Below are 15447 nucleotides of genomic sequence, written 5' to 3'. Positions count from 1 at the left end.
TCCATTTGATAAATGAGAAATTCCGACTCAGAAATTGGTGTGGCATGGCTTAAACGTATTGAAACTCAAGATATTATTATACTTATTGTAATTACTCAATATTGAAATTCTTTTCATTACTTTGATATTAATTACCGCTGAGTCTGAGGTGCGTGCACAGTATATTTCACTTTTATACCACCAAGTCATAAGTGAGCGAGTCAGTTCAAATATATTTTGAAGGTTAATTAGGCGTGACATTAAATGAGCCACGATAATGTGAATAAACATTTACAAATATGGAAGTGGTACATTAAAAAATGTTTGATGCCGGTGGAGCGTAAATTCAGAGATCAGTGAATCTCAAAAACTAAAAAAAAATGTATTAATTATATAACTGGATTAAATTGGATTGGAGTTAAGCAGGGCAAGAGATCATGGGTGCCCATTATATAAGTACACTGCGTTAAACGACTTTAGCACAGGAACTATTTGACAAATTTTGGGAATCTCTTACATAATATCTATAGTTTTCTATGAAAAATATTGTTCATTCTCATACAAAAATCGTATAAATCCAAATTTCATACTTTGTGTAAATTAAAAAAAAAATTACAAATTTCCATAAAAATTTCACAGGTTTTATTCGGAGTTTTTAGAAAAGCTTCAAGTATGCAGTTTTATGCCTCTTTGAGTTTTGATGTAACACAGTAGGGGAGGGGCCCAGTTGTGACGCGGGTTTTGAAAAAAATTAAAATTAAGAAGTTTAACATTTAAATATTAACCAAACGCAACTTTTTTCCAAAGAAAGTATGTTTATTTGAGTTCCTCAAAAAATTTTGGAACAAATTTATTCAGGATAACTTTTTTTTAGGCCGAAAAAAAAGTGGCCCAGTTGTGACGCACCTCAAGAAATTCACTGAAGATGAGAAAATATGAATGGAATGTCACCCCAATTGTTGTGATTTAATGATTTATTTATTATGAAGGCCTTCAATGGCAAAAATAATGAAAAATACAAAAGAAAATGGCCTTCAATGGCCATAAATGACAACGATTTTTATTCATCATCGTCATCGAAATATTCCTCGTCGTCGTCCACGTCACTTTCGCAGTATTTTCAAGTGAAATAACTTGCCTGCATGTTGGCGCACTTCAAATGAACTGGATGCTTGCATACATTGCAATTGATCGAGTTGGCAGCGGTCAATCTCTGCGGCAACAGCTTTAGGCAAATGATGCAAAAATCTGTTTCTTCATCAGATGGTGGTGATGTTGGTTTGACGCGCTTGGCCGCTCGTGATGGTGTTGCTCGCTTGGTGTTGCCCGGTGTTGCTCGCTTCGTTGTTGCCTTCTTCGGTGTTGGCTTCTGCGGTGTTGGCTTCTTCGCCCCTTTGGCTGCTTTTGCTGCTGCCTTTTCCTTCAAAACAGCGATCTTCAGGAGAGGTCAGTTCAGCACTTTGCATCGGCTTTCACGATGGCTTTCGTCCACGATTCGAAGGCTTTTTTGGAGCAGAGGCCTGAAGAGGACCAATCTCATCCAAAGCCGATGAACTGCTGGTCACCAATGACATTAGAGATAGGGATTGTGAGGTAGAGGTTTCGGATGTTAGCACCTCTTTTCCACGTCCTATATCCATGGTACTCGTATTGTTCAAAACGATACGCCGCTGGTCATCTTCGGTGATTCCAGCATCAAAAGCAACTTGTTCCTCATTTTGTGTCTGTGAAGATGTCGGGATTGAATGGAGCAATGCCCGTTGCAGCGAAGCCCGCCTTAATTATTTTTGGCGTTAGCGCCAAATCCAATGTAGCGCACCCAAGCTCAGCAATGTGTCGAATTTCCAAAACCTATTGAAAACAAACACGAACACTAGAACAACAATCATAACACAAATCATATTTTGTTTTCTTACCTTATTTGCAATGTTCTTTTGCCAAGCGGAACATTGTGACTTATAATAAGTCTTCACTTGGCCAAATACGGGCACATCCAGAGGCTGTAGACGGTGGCTGCAGTGCGGCGGGAAAGAGAAGATATGGACACCTTTTGCAGCTGCAATGTCGAGAGCTCGCACGGACATATGCGAAACGTGGTTGCCCATTAACAGCAGCACCGGATGATCCTTTGATGGTTTCACGAACATGATTGGCGGAGCTCAAACTGTCATTCTCATACCGCATGTCAAAAATATTTAGCTGCGTCACAACTGGGCCTGCGTCACAGCTGGGCCCCTCCCCTACAAGTTCCAAGTAGCTTAGAAATCGCTTTGGTTTTTGAAATTTTGCCTCGATAACATTGTTCATCATTTTCTTGACTGAGAGTCTGGTTTCGGTGCAAAGTCGTGGTGTATTTATCTTTCGAAGAAGAATGATGGGTACGCTAATTTTCATTGTAAGAACGTGCAGCGCCATGCCTGGCAACTCAAGCGAATTCAAGAATTCAGTTGGATAGTTGACAATCTCGTCTTGATTCTTCGCTGGACTTATATGTTGTCATTTTACTGGGTATTCCATGCTGAATGGCGAAGTTGATGGTATTGACGTCGATGTTTTTGGCTGCTAATATAGCACGCGTACTGAGACACTGATGGTTTTTGTAGTTGTGTGCAATGTTTGGGAAAATGTTTGCACCAATTCGTCGATGCTTTCTTTGATCTTACAGAAGTTTGCTGTCAGGGTGATACATTGTGCAGATTCATTAATTTTATTTTAATACGACTATCATATTCATCTTACCCATTAAAAATACATGGTCACACTGATTTTCATGAAAATCGGTTGAACGGGGCAGAAGTTCCTATTCTGCAGCGCCACCTGGTGGCGAATTACATCTATGAGTATATTCTACAAACCTTCTATGTAGAAATATATATATATATATATCAATTTTTATAGCTTTTTTTTATAATAATCGGTCTAGTAGTTTTTGAGCTCATCGATGACACACAGACAAACATTCATTTTTATACATAAAAAAAAAATAATTGGCGCGAACACTTCTGTTAGGTGTTTGGCCGAGCTCCTCCTCCTATTTGTGGTGTGCGTCTTGATGTTGTTCCACAAATGGAGGGACCTACAGTTTCAAGCCGACTCCGAACGGCAGATATTTTTATGAGGAGCTTTTTCATGGCAGAAATACACTCGGAGGTTTGCCATTGCCTGCCGAGGGGCGACCGCTATCAGAAAAATGTTTTTATTAATTTTTGCCTTCACCGAGATTCGAACCAACGACCTCTCTGTGAATTCCGAATGGTAATCACGCACCAACCCATTCGACTACGGCGGCCGCTGTCGTCTTTTATATATTATATAAGAAGATGCAATTTTTGTTTATACATATAACGAGTGCTCAAAAAAAAATTTTTTTTGTGTAATGCTAAAAACACTTCAAAAACTTCAGACATCAGATACCAGATCAATTACGCCCCCGGATTTGGTTTTAGCTCATTGGAAACCTTTAAGGGGTTATTGGTAGTCGCCCGAAAAAATGATGATTTTCAATAATTTTTTTGCTAGTAAATAAAGCAACTATTTTACAAAAGCAAAAACACAGCATTAATACATCATGTTTCAGTTTGACTTTTGCAAAATTTCAAAAAAAAAAATTAGCAATTGTAAAAGTAGTCGCTTTTTGTGTGGAGCCCGTCAGGAAGTCTCTTGCGGCGATCATCACAAGTCCTTGGAGATTCATATCAAATCAATCGGACAAGAGAAATTAGTTTTATTAATAGATAATCTTGTGTATTTTGTGCTTTTTTTCAAAATTAACAATATGGCGGCTTCAGAATATATTTTTCCGATTTTTGAGAAAAAAACCGACAATTAATTGTTAAAAAAAAATCGAAATTAAAAAAAATAAAATCTTCGATCAGTCACGACTTTTTTACGTTTTCCAAACCAGTATAAATTTTATTGATATCTACCAAGCGGTTTTTAAGATACAGTGATCATCACTGCAAAAAACACAGTTTTGAGAAAAACGCATTTACAGAGCGCCCAGCCGCCCTTTACTAATTATTAAATAAAGTATATAAAAAAGTATACTTTGACTTCTGGTAAATAATTTTCGAACTATTGAAATGGCTGATAATCTTAACCTTGCAAAACGAGAAGCAATTATGCAACTTACTGGTTCTCAGCCTTACTGTGGACTCACAAAAAGCTATATTAATGAATTTCTTAGGAAATGGGAGAAAAGGAAATTTGCTGCACACTTGCTAAATTGTGTCAGTCAGCGTCAAGCCATACAATCTCTAAGTCCCAACAAAGGAATATCTGACAAGCTACTCTCACTAAGACGAGTAGATCTGCGTCTTTCACAAGATATCTTACAGACCACTGTAGCCTGGGCAATCGCTTAAATAATATTGGCCTATCTGAGACCTATGTCTGCCGTTTTTGCGATATGTCCATTTCCAAGGCTCAAAACGTGTGCTTTGTGAATGTCCTGCAATAGGCAGTCAGAGACTTCACCACCTTGGTACTACCGAAGTATCTCCATGCAATCTTTGGAACAAACTGTGCTAAAATTTTTAAAAAGCCTAAAACTCTACGGTTACAAAAATAGGCCTTGCACAATAGATCAACTCTGGTCGCAGTGCATAATAGCCTCTAATAATAATAATACATATGTAGTCCATTCGATTAGTCCAATAAATCGATTGTTAAACACGCTGTATAGCAAATTTCGTCGCCTTGTTGGAACGAAGTATCGTCGATGTTTAACTGATTAACTTTTGGAAATAGGAATTCAATCAGCATGATTTGGCAGCGATCGCCACTCACCGTAACAACAGCTCTTTCCCATAACAACAGCTCTTTCCCCCTTCCTTTCCAAAAGTATAAGGGATGATGATGCCGTCAGTACACCAGGAATTTCGCACATACATAGATTTGATTTTTGTTTTTTCAAAGTAAATTTTAACACTTTGGTAGCGTTATTCCGGCATTAAATTCATGATGACTTGTCTTATTGGGCATAAACGTCAACACAGTTCACCATTCTAAGCTGTTATCAATGTCGATAGTTCTCATACAGCTAAGAAAATACCCAATAGAACTCTACCAGAACTTTTTTCGAAGTACTTAGGCACTTTTACCCATCGCCGTCGAATTTTTTGTTTAGTTTACATTTATTCTGCTTGTTTTAATGGACTATGAATAAGTTCGTGCGGTTTTACAACAGATGGCGTAACTTTATTATTATTCCATTGATCCACATTTCCAAACATTCATTGGAGAGCTACTGTCGTAAGGCACAAACGTCAGTATAAGTTTTTTATTTGAAGCGTAAACAACAATATTTTTACCACACTTGAAAATGTCGAATTTCGTGCCAAATAATGTGTTTTTGCGGGGAATTCTTCTTCATTATTTTAATATGAAGAAAAAAGCAGCCGAAAGTCATCGTATCTTGGTGGAAGTTTATGGTGAGCATGCTCTATCTGAGCGAACGTGCCAGAAGTGGTTTGCACGCTTTAAAAGTGGTGATTTTGGCTTGGAAGACGAAGAACGCGAGGGTGCGCCGCCAAAGTTCATGGATACCGAATTGGAGGAATTGCTCGATCAAGATCCGGCTCAAACGCAAGAAGAGGTTGCAAAAACTTTGGGAGTTGATCAATCAACCATTTCCAAACGTTTAAAAGCCATGGGAATGATCCGAAAGGTAGGCCATTGGGTGCCGTATGAATTGAAGCCAAGAGACGTTGAACGCCGTTTTATGGCATGCGAACAACTGCTTCAACGGCACAAAAGAAAGGGTTTTTTGCATCGAATTGTGACTGGCGATGAAAAGTGGGTCCATTACGACAATCCAAAACGTCGGGCAACGTATGGATACCCTGGCCATGCTTCAACATCGACGTCGGCGCAGAATATTCATGGCCTGAAGGTTATGCTGTGTATCTGGTGGGACCAGCTGGGTGTTGTGTATTATGAGCTACTGAAACCGAATGAAACGATTACGGGGGATGTCTACCGACGACAATTGATGCGTTTGAGCCGAGCACTGCGAGAAAAACGGCCGCAATACGTCGATAGACACGACAAAGTTATTTTGCAACATGACAATGCTCGGCCACATGTTGCACAAGTGGTCAAAACATACTTAGAAACGCTCAAATGGGATGTCCTACCCCACCCGCCGTATAGTCCAGACCTTGCGCCATCCGATTACTATCTCTTCCGATCGATGCAACATGGCCTGGCTGACCAGCACTTCCGTAATTACGATGAAGTCAAAAAATGGATCGATTCGTGGATTGCGGCAAAACCGACCGAATTTTTCACAAAGGGAATCCGTGAATTGCCAGAAAGATGGGAAAAAGTAGTAGTAAGCGATGGACAATATTTTGAATATTAAATTTGTAACCATTTTACGTCAATAAAGTTTCAAATTTCGAAAAAAACCGCACGAACTTATTCATATTTTATTTTCCATCTGCTTATAAAATATGTACGTCATAAAGGGTATATAAAATTGGAGTGCAAATAACCAAAAATAGCAGATACAACAATACAAGTGTAGGTACTCACTCAGTGAGATAACAAAGCCACTTCAGCCATACTCAGTCCAATACTCTTCACAGCTGTCAGCATTGCTGCAACTGATGTTTTACGATTGTTGTCACTGCTGCTCAACAGTACTATTGTTGACCGTTGTTAGATTGTTGCTCCCCCTCTTCTGTTATTATAGCTGTTGGAACTGCTGTTGTTGATTTTCTGTGACAAGCAGCCTGTATCATGTGAAAGTTGTTGACAGAACCGTAACATTTTTCAGAATAATTAAAAATAAACATTTTCCCTTTTCAAGTGTGAAATTGGCTGTTTCAGCATCAGAGAGCATATATCGGCAATAATAGCAGACAGCAGTCATGTTGTCAAAATGATGTTGTTTGAAATTTCACATCCCATACGCTCGGCACTCAATGACACTTTGAAAAGGAAATAGCCATTATATATGTATGCGTGTGGGTAAAAGTGTATTTTCGTGCATATTCTCTGTCTTCTATTTTTATCCTTGTGATGCAATTCTATGTTTTACTTGTATTATATATTTAAATCCTGTTATTTGTACAAATTTCTTAATATATTGACTGACGGCTTGGCAAATTGATTTTTTGTTTAACAAGAAAAGTTTACAATAAATTGTTGGTAAATCTTTCAATTTATTTTTCATTTTCTATTTATCTATTTGCAGAGTGAAGTCTTTGATGAAATTGATTTGTCCGATTTGTGTACTGCTGAATGTAGCATCAAAAACGTAAATCACAGTTTTCAGGTAAGTTTACTTAGCAATTTGCATATTTACATAATTTATTTAAGTTTACTTGCTCCTCGAATGCTATAAAGGTTAAAGGTGTGTTAACGTCTAAAAAGGTTAATTATACTGGTTGCGCATAACGCACTAAATCATTTATGCAATAAGCGGATAGTTAAAACTCTGAAAAACTGAACATTTAGTGATAATGAAACCCTTACTTTAACTACAACTAAAAAATTATTGGGATTTAGTGGTGCAAAATGCCCAATTCTGGTTCGGATTTTCAAATAGAGATATACAAATATTCTTCTTCTTCTTAGCGTCACAGTCGTTGGTGAACCAATGCTTCCTTCACCGCTTCTAGTCATCAATTTCGATTTACAGCTACTTCCCTCCAACATTGGACGCGCATTTTCCTAAGATCAGCTTCCACATCTTCTAGCCACCTTTTCCTCGGGCGTCCCATTTTTCTTTCTCCAATTGGGCGAATATCTCTTCTCGCTCCCTTGACATTCTAGCCACATGTCCCAGCCACCTAAGTTGTTGAGACTTAATAAATCTTATTATTGTTTCTTTCTTAACTATGTCTTCCAGTTCGGCATTGCGCCTGCACAGGTCGTATAAGTGCTTTACTTATTCTTAATTTTTGCTCATGCGATAATATTTTATGTAGATTGGAGCAATTTTAGATTAGGATTATATGTTTTGTTAGCTGTCCGTATTCTGTTATTGATTGCTACCGAAATGTCTTGGTTGGCTGATAAAGTAAAGCCCAAGTAGGTGAACTTATTTCCACATTGAAATGTGTATGCTCCACACTCCAAACAATTGGATACAATGTTTGATCTTGAGCGTATACATTTAGTTTTTTCTGCATTGAATATACAGGCCGACAGCATCTCAGACCCAGAAACCGGACAATATATTTCCGAAGGTTTATGATGGCTGAATCCAAATCTGGCCTCAGAATTGCTCTATCAGCTCTGGTTTCTAACCTAAAAGTGCAAAAATCACCTTTTTTGCCCATATTTGAGGTTATGTAGCCTTGCAGATGTTTTCTTTCACCAAAATTAAAGGATGGCATCTTTAAATACAAGCCTTCTTTTTCTCAAATGGCGTTGAGTTTGCTCAAATATCGTTTTTTTTCGCAGAGATATCGCATTTGAAATCTTCATGTTTATAAATTTACCTACACCATGTATCATGTCTATGTTATCTCAATCGATTTTCAGGTGTAGGAAATATATAATCTGGTTTCTGGGTCTGAATGTTGGTTAAATTTTGTCGGTCTGTGTTATCAGTCCAACTAGATGTATTCTTTCTTCCAGCTTTTTGCCATTATTTGTTTATCATCTGCATAGGCACACATTTGGAATGGCTTTCATTTGGGTTTATTTAGTACTGCATGTAGCACCAGGTTAAATATCAGCGTTGAGAGGGCATCTTCTTGTTTAACTCATGAGGCAATAGGGAGCAGTTCCGTACATTCTCCTTGCACTATAACTTTTGCTGTCGTATTTGAAAGGGTCATAATAACAAGTTCAATAAGCTTTGTTGGTATGCCAATAGACTGCAACAAGTATTTTATTTTACTTCGGTCTATGCTCTTAAATGCCTGCTATAAATCGATAGATAGACAATGAATATCAATATCGTATTCATATAGTTCTTCAAAGGTTTGCATGACTATGAATCCGTCGATCGGCGACCAGTTGGCTCTAAGGCGTGCTTGGTAAACTTCTAGTATTTCTTTTGCATATTGGCTTAGCCTTAAATATGTATAATATATTTGTGCAGTCCTTGTACTCTAAGTTGAGTAGCGATATACCTCTGTAGTTTCGACGATTTGCTTTATCGCCTTTTAATTTATCGAAATATAATGCTTGTCAACCATTTTGTAGATAAGGTGTGGGTTTCCCAATTTTTTGTTATTAGGTTGTGCAAATGTTTGGCCAACTCTATTCCACCATATTTTAGTAATTCAGCCGGTAACCCATCAGCGCCACTGCTTTTATAATTTTTTAATTTGTTTATGGCGGTTTTTATTTCTCAAAACTGGGCTTTTTTTAGATACATACAAATACTAATATTCAAATACAAATGCATCCTAAATCTCATAACAATAACACAAAGTTAAGCGATATTTACGTTATCAACGCTGAAGAGCAATTTTTAGAAATTACTGTTAAAAAGGTATAGAAAATCCACGGAATATTTAGCAATTTCAAACTTTCATTTGTGTTTAGCGCGTTAGGGAAAGTGAAGCAACCAAAGATTGAGTGAGTAGTACTGCAGCTTTTTTGGTTTATTTAACCTTCTAACCGGCAAAGTCTTAAAACAACTCCCGTGCGCCGGCTTAAAATACTTCGCTCAACTCTTTAACGCCATTCAGCGGACCAGTCATGTTCCAAAGCAATTTATAATTGCTGAAATTTTCCTAATCTCCAAGCTTATTAAGCCACTAGAAGCTATTACTTCTTACAGATCGATTAGTCTTTTCCCAGTTTTATGAAAAGTTTTTGAAAAAATTCTATTAACGCGACTTAAGCAAATAAGAAAAGCGAACATCAGTTTGGCTTTCGCTCAGAGCACGCAAAAAACAAAAAAAAAAAACAAGTTCACCGAGTCTATAACACCATACCAAAGCTTTAGAAGGAAACAAATTGTATTGCGGCTTTCCTCGCTGCTTCACAGGCATTCGATAAAGTTTGGCGTCCGGTTTACTGTATAAATTGAGAAAAAAAACACAATTGCCACACAGTTACTATGAGAGGTTACTCTCCTATCTCAATGGCAGGTAAATGAGGATCAAACTGGGAGACGAAGTCACGGACTTAACCCCGATCTCTGCAGGTGTTTCCCAAGGAAGTGTTCTTGGCCCCATATTATACACGATATTTACTGCTGATCTAACACTCTCAAGCATGGTTCAGACTACAATTTACGCTAATGATACCATCATTATGTCTACTAGTCACAACAGTATTTTGGCGAAACGTTTTCTACAACAAAACATAGATATAGAAAAATGGCGTATACTGGTAAACCCAATAAAGTCCACGCAAGTTCACACTGAAACGAAAAACATGTACTGCCGCCATCTTTTTCGATCAGCAGCTTCCACAAGCGGATAACGTGAAATATTTGGCTGTGCACCTGGGCAGGCGCTTAATATGGCAAAAATATGTTGGGTATGGCCTTTCCTAGCCAAAGTTACGAATTACTTACACAATAAAATGTGAAGTGTATGACATTGGAAGCTTCAACTTTATTCCATTTTTCAGGCATCAGCGGATTCCTCTGACGAAAAATTCGAGCTCTTCTGACTTGATCCGTTCATTAAGCCAGTTTGCGGTGCTCTTGTAAGAAGTGAACCGCTCTCCAATAAGGGCTGACTGCATTGATCGGAAAAGATGGTAATCCGAAAGTGCAATGGCTGGGGAATACGGCGGTGGGCAGCAAAATCAGCTAGAGCTCGATTCAAATGCATTAGCTGTAGTCGGTCACGATCATCAGTGATGGTTTCAGATGCTTTACGGAGTTCATAATAGATAATTCCCTTCTGATCCCATCAGATGCAGAACATAACCTTTAAAGCACGAAATTTGTATTCGCTGTCGATGGACCTGGTTCACCTGGTAGGCTCCAACATTTTCGACGCTTAATCATAAAAGATCCAGTTTTCATCGCCAGTGAAGATGCGATGTAGAAAACCTTTCCCTTTCTGCCGCTCAAGAAGCATCTCACACATCACCAAACGTCTCTCAATATCCCACTACAACAATTGATGTGGTACCTAGTTACCCAGTTACCTGCTTTCTGGAACATTACCATTGCGTGCAAACGTTTACCGACGGTTGATCTGTCAACATCCAACAATTTAGGCATATGATCATCCAATAATTGTTGCAGTTGAGTATTTTCGATTGTTTTCGGTGCCCCTTCGCGATTTTTATCAGTCACACTGAAATTACCACTATGGAAGTGTCGAAACCACTCTTTACTAGTTGTATTTGATGGAGCTTGATTACCCTGATTTGATCAATATAGGACACTTTTCAGCTGCACTTTTCTTTAAAAGGTAATACTGAAGCATGACTTCCCGCAAATGCTGTTTTTTCGAGACGAAGTTAAACATTTTTGACGTCAGATAAAAAAGGATCTTTACGCTTAAAACGAGTGTTAACTACTGCGATCAAAACCTCACATATACACCTTAAAATCACCGCTATATGACAAAAATAGTATCAGCAGCGACACCTCTTTTACGAGGGTGGAAACTTATTCCCATACCCATATAATGGCCAAATGCAAACAGTTTGGTCTTAAACTCACTTCTCTACAAGAGCTTATGAGCAAAAGCTCTGTGCTGTCTCTAGTTCTGTTCGAAGTCGTAATTAAACGCATTAGGACTTACGGCATCCAGCTATGGAGAGCGGCGGCGAAAACGAACATTGACATCATACAGATGTTCCAAGCAGAGACAGTGCAAATAATCACAGGAGACTCGATTTACTCTAGCAATGAGGTAATACGCAAAAAAACGATGATACCTTCAATACAGGATGAGATAAAAAGATTCACTGACAAATACAGCAGCCGTTTGTCGAGCCACCCCAAAACGTTTGCCAGAGCCATAATTCAGCATATCGCGCCTCAAACGTGGTACACCTCTTCAAACTATATGAAACTTATTGTATATATAGGGTTGTTCAATAGGTGCGCTTCAACTTTTTTCCAATAGGGAGGGCGAACGGCCCAATATTTTTTATTTTTCGCTTATCATTTGTAAACTTCATTAGTATACATTTCATCATGGAACGCTACACACTTGAGCAACGATTGCAAATCGTGCAAATTTTTTATGAAAATAATCGTTCTGTTGCTGCTACTTTAAGATCATTACGGCCATTTTACGGTCCATTTAACAAGCCGTCCCGTTTTGGGGTTATGTGAAGTCATTGGTCTACAGTAACAAGCCGGCGACGATTTGTGAGCTCAGAGCCAATATTGAACGCGAAATTGCTGGAATTTCGGCCGATTTATGCAAAATAGTGGTCGAAAATTGGGTTCAACGATTGGACTTCGTAAAATGTGCACGCGGTGGTCATGCAAAAGAAATCGAATTTCATACTTAAATGTATATGTTAAAACTCGATAATAAAAAAAAATTTGTTAAAAAAATCAAACCGTTTGTGTTTTATTCAAAAAAGTTAAAAAGTTGAAGCGCTTGTACTGAAAAACCCATAGCTTCTGCTCAAATATGAACGAGACTTTATTAATAAAACGGTCCGCGGATGACATATGGCATAAATACATTTTTTGTTTTTTGGTAGGACTGTTATAAGCTTACATGGCAAATTTTAGCTTGATATGTCACATAGTTTGTTTTCTGTGCTACTGTACATATGGAAGTAAAGAAGTTATAAAATGAAACTCAAAATGTAACGCTCTCACCTCTTGTTCATTAAGTTATTTCTATCAGGTCGTGGCAAATTCATTAGGGTTCGCCTTTTTCGCACTCTTCAAGCTCACTCCATTAGTCTAACTTTTGTAAATTGCTTAATGTTTAAATTTAAAATAGATTGCAATAAAAGAGAATATTTACGAGCTTATTGCCCAAAAGGATTGTTAGCGTACATCTGTGCCATCGATAGGCCTGTGGCAAGCGCAGTGTACGCTTTAAGGCTATCTTTTCATAATCTGTTAGAAAAATGCAACTAACCGCTCGCCAAATGAAATGATAAACAAAAACGCAACTTGCTTCATACATGATTGACTGGGCATGATTGAATTTTATCGGAGGTTGCTTATATTCATTGCCTCCATTAGGGATGGCTTTACACGACGTGCCTCAAATCTATCGCGTTTGCTGAGGAATTTTAGTAGTCCCATCAATGTTTGACGGCCCACTTTGCGTACGCGATTAAATAAGATAATATCTATTTCAGCTTTTGTTGTTGTATTGACACTCTCAGGCGTTAGATATGGCAGCTGTAACGAAGTGTTGGACGGCAGATGTAACGAAGAGGAGAGAATGATAATACAAAACTTAGAATGCATTTAAAGGGTGGTTAAATTTTAAGGTTAGGTGGTTATAATAATTATTTGTACTTCACGCGAGTGTAAGAGAAAATATAAAGAAGGTCGATTTCAAAGCATTTTATAGAATTCAATGTACGCAAAGAGAGACGACAGACCAACCTATGCAGCAAGCTTTGCAATAAACTATTTAGCAAATTTAGCTTAGCTAATAAAAAAAAGGCGGCCTCCGTAGTCGAATGGGTTGGTGCGTGACTACCATTCGGAGTTCACAGAGAGAACGTTGATTCGAATCTCGGTGAAACTCCAAAATTAAGAAAAACATTTTTCTAATAGCGGTCGCCCCTCGGCAGTCAATGGCAAACCTCCGAATGTATTTCTGCCATGAAAAAGCTCCTTATAAAAATATCTGCCGTTCGGAGACAGCTTGAAACTGTAGGTCCCTCCATTTGTGGAATAACATCAAGACGCACACCATAAATAGGCGGAGGAGCTCCGCCAAATACCCAAAAAGGGTGTCAGAAGTATTAGAGAGATATTCGCGAGAAACGACAAAGGCATTAATCCCGAAATTTCCTCGGCTTCCTCTTATGACTTGGGCTGCTTTGAGCTACCGTGGCGAGACCCCAATTCGTTTTTTTCGCATAAGACGAACGCTGGAAATTACGTAGTGGCCTTGGATAATGTTTTGTTAAATTTTCCTGAAGAATTTCATGATTAGTCTGGCTAATCGTGCAATGGAGTTTTTCGCGTCGAAAATATTCCAGCGGTAAAATAGCCCGCAATTAGTTTAGACCTAAATCCAATGTAGAACCTCTGGAGCATAATTAGAAAGCTAGTTTATAAAGGTGGATGGATGCCAGTTTAAAAGCCTTTTGCATCTTAGAAAAGGTATTCAATAGGAATGGGTAAAAATCTTCCGTAGTGTCCTTCAGTCACTCGTTAATTCGATGCCACGATGAGTATTATTAGCGGGGGCCATGCAGGCTTCTAACTATTATTTTATATTGTTTTCTGATTATTTAATTTAATATAAGGTTTGCCCCATATATCTATTTTCTTTTACTCGTAAGCCCATAAAAATTATTAAACTTTTGCGTATAGAACAACTTAACGGCTAACCTACTAGCTGAAGTAGGATTCACCACTATTAAAGGCCAGATATTTTACACCCGATGTCATCAAATAACAAAACTGTGCTGCAAAACGAGCTTGATCCTCTCCAAAGAGGCCAAACAGTTGAAATCCAGAAAACGCCCATTGCAAACAAAGTCTGGTATTAGCACAATACTGGAGCTAATAAACAAAATACAACTGGATATTATTACATTGCCTGCTTCAGCTATAAAAGAGCCCATTGGTTGTTTAACACTAATTCATTATTACGGATCTTACAAAGCACGCCTAAAATGACACAAATGTTTAAGAGTACGCATAGTTGTTTGCTGGAAGCAATTCAGCCGAAATTCGAAAGGGCTCAAGACGGCTCAAAATTTCATGCCAACGGAACCTTCGCTACCATTCAAAGACATGGCTTACTTCTACCTATGGCAAGCGCGTTTGATACGGAAGTGTAAACGATTTTAGCAGCCTTCCTATTTACAAAACTACAAAAACAAAAAAAAAACGGCACATTAGTGTATGTAATAGCATGTAATAGCAGAAACTTTACTAACACCAGTGAACTCATAGTGGCCATACAGCAAATGCTAATCGAGCTAGGCAGCAATGGGAAACTAATGTGACTACCAGGCCATGTGGACACAACTGGTAATGTATGTTCGTTGAAGCCACGAAATGAGACGCGAAATTTCCTCTTCACACTTTTATGCCTTTCTCCAGTAGAAAAGTACCAAAAGTCGCCTTCGGCTTCGCTATCAATAGAACAATGTCATATTGGCTAAACTGCAGTCATGCGTACAAAAACATCAACACTAACTGCTCGGGCGTAAAACTTCGTTCTTCGACCTCTGCTGTAATGAACGAATGATTCGTTAGACTCCGCTTAGGACAGTCTACCATCACACATGCACATCTGCTAAGCAATTCGCCCCAGCCATCATGTCGATTCTGCTGCTCAACCACACTTGTCCTTATAGAATGTCGCCACCTTACTCAATCTAGAAATAATTTTTTCCATAGCCAAAGTCCTAAAAAGCTGA

At 38.4% G+C, this 15447-nt stretch overlaps 1 protein-coding gene across 2 annotated transcripts in view; it reads left to right on the top strand.

Annotated features, from left to right (window-relative positions):
* Positions 1–7184: 7184 nt before the first annotated feature.
* The window catches only part of LOC128870963 (diacylglycerol kinase eta-like), a 147951-nt gene continuing 139688 nt past the window's right edge, over positions 7185–15447 (top strand). For both annotated transcript variants that reach the window (XM_054113293.1, XM_054113294.1), the window contains exon 1: positions 7185–7261. The gene's annotated coding sequence lies outside the window, so the exon portion shown is untranslated. The remainder of the gene's footprint in view (positions 7262–15447) is intronic.

This window comes from Anastrepha ludens, chromosome 2 (assembly GCF_028408465.1).
Source record: "Anastrepha ludens isolate Willacy chromosome 2, idAnaLude1.1, whole genome shotgun sequence".
Classification (NCBI taxonomy): Eukaryota; Metazoa; Arthropoda; class Insecta; order Diptera; family Tephritidae; genus Anastrepha; species Anastrepha ludens.
This window is presented reverse-complemented; position numbering and strand designations above follow the sequence as displayed.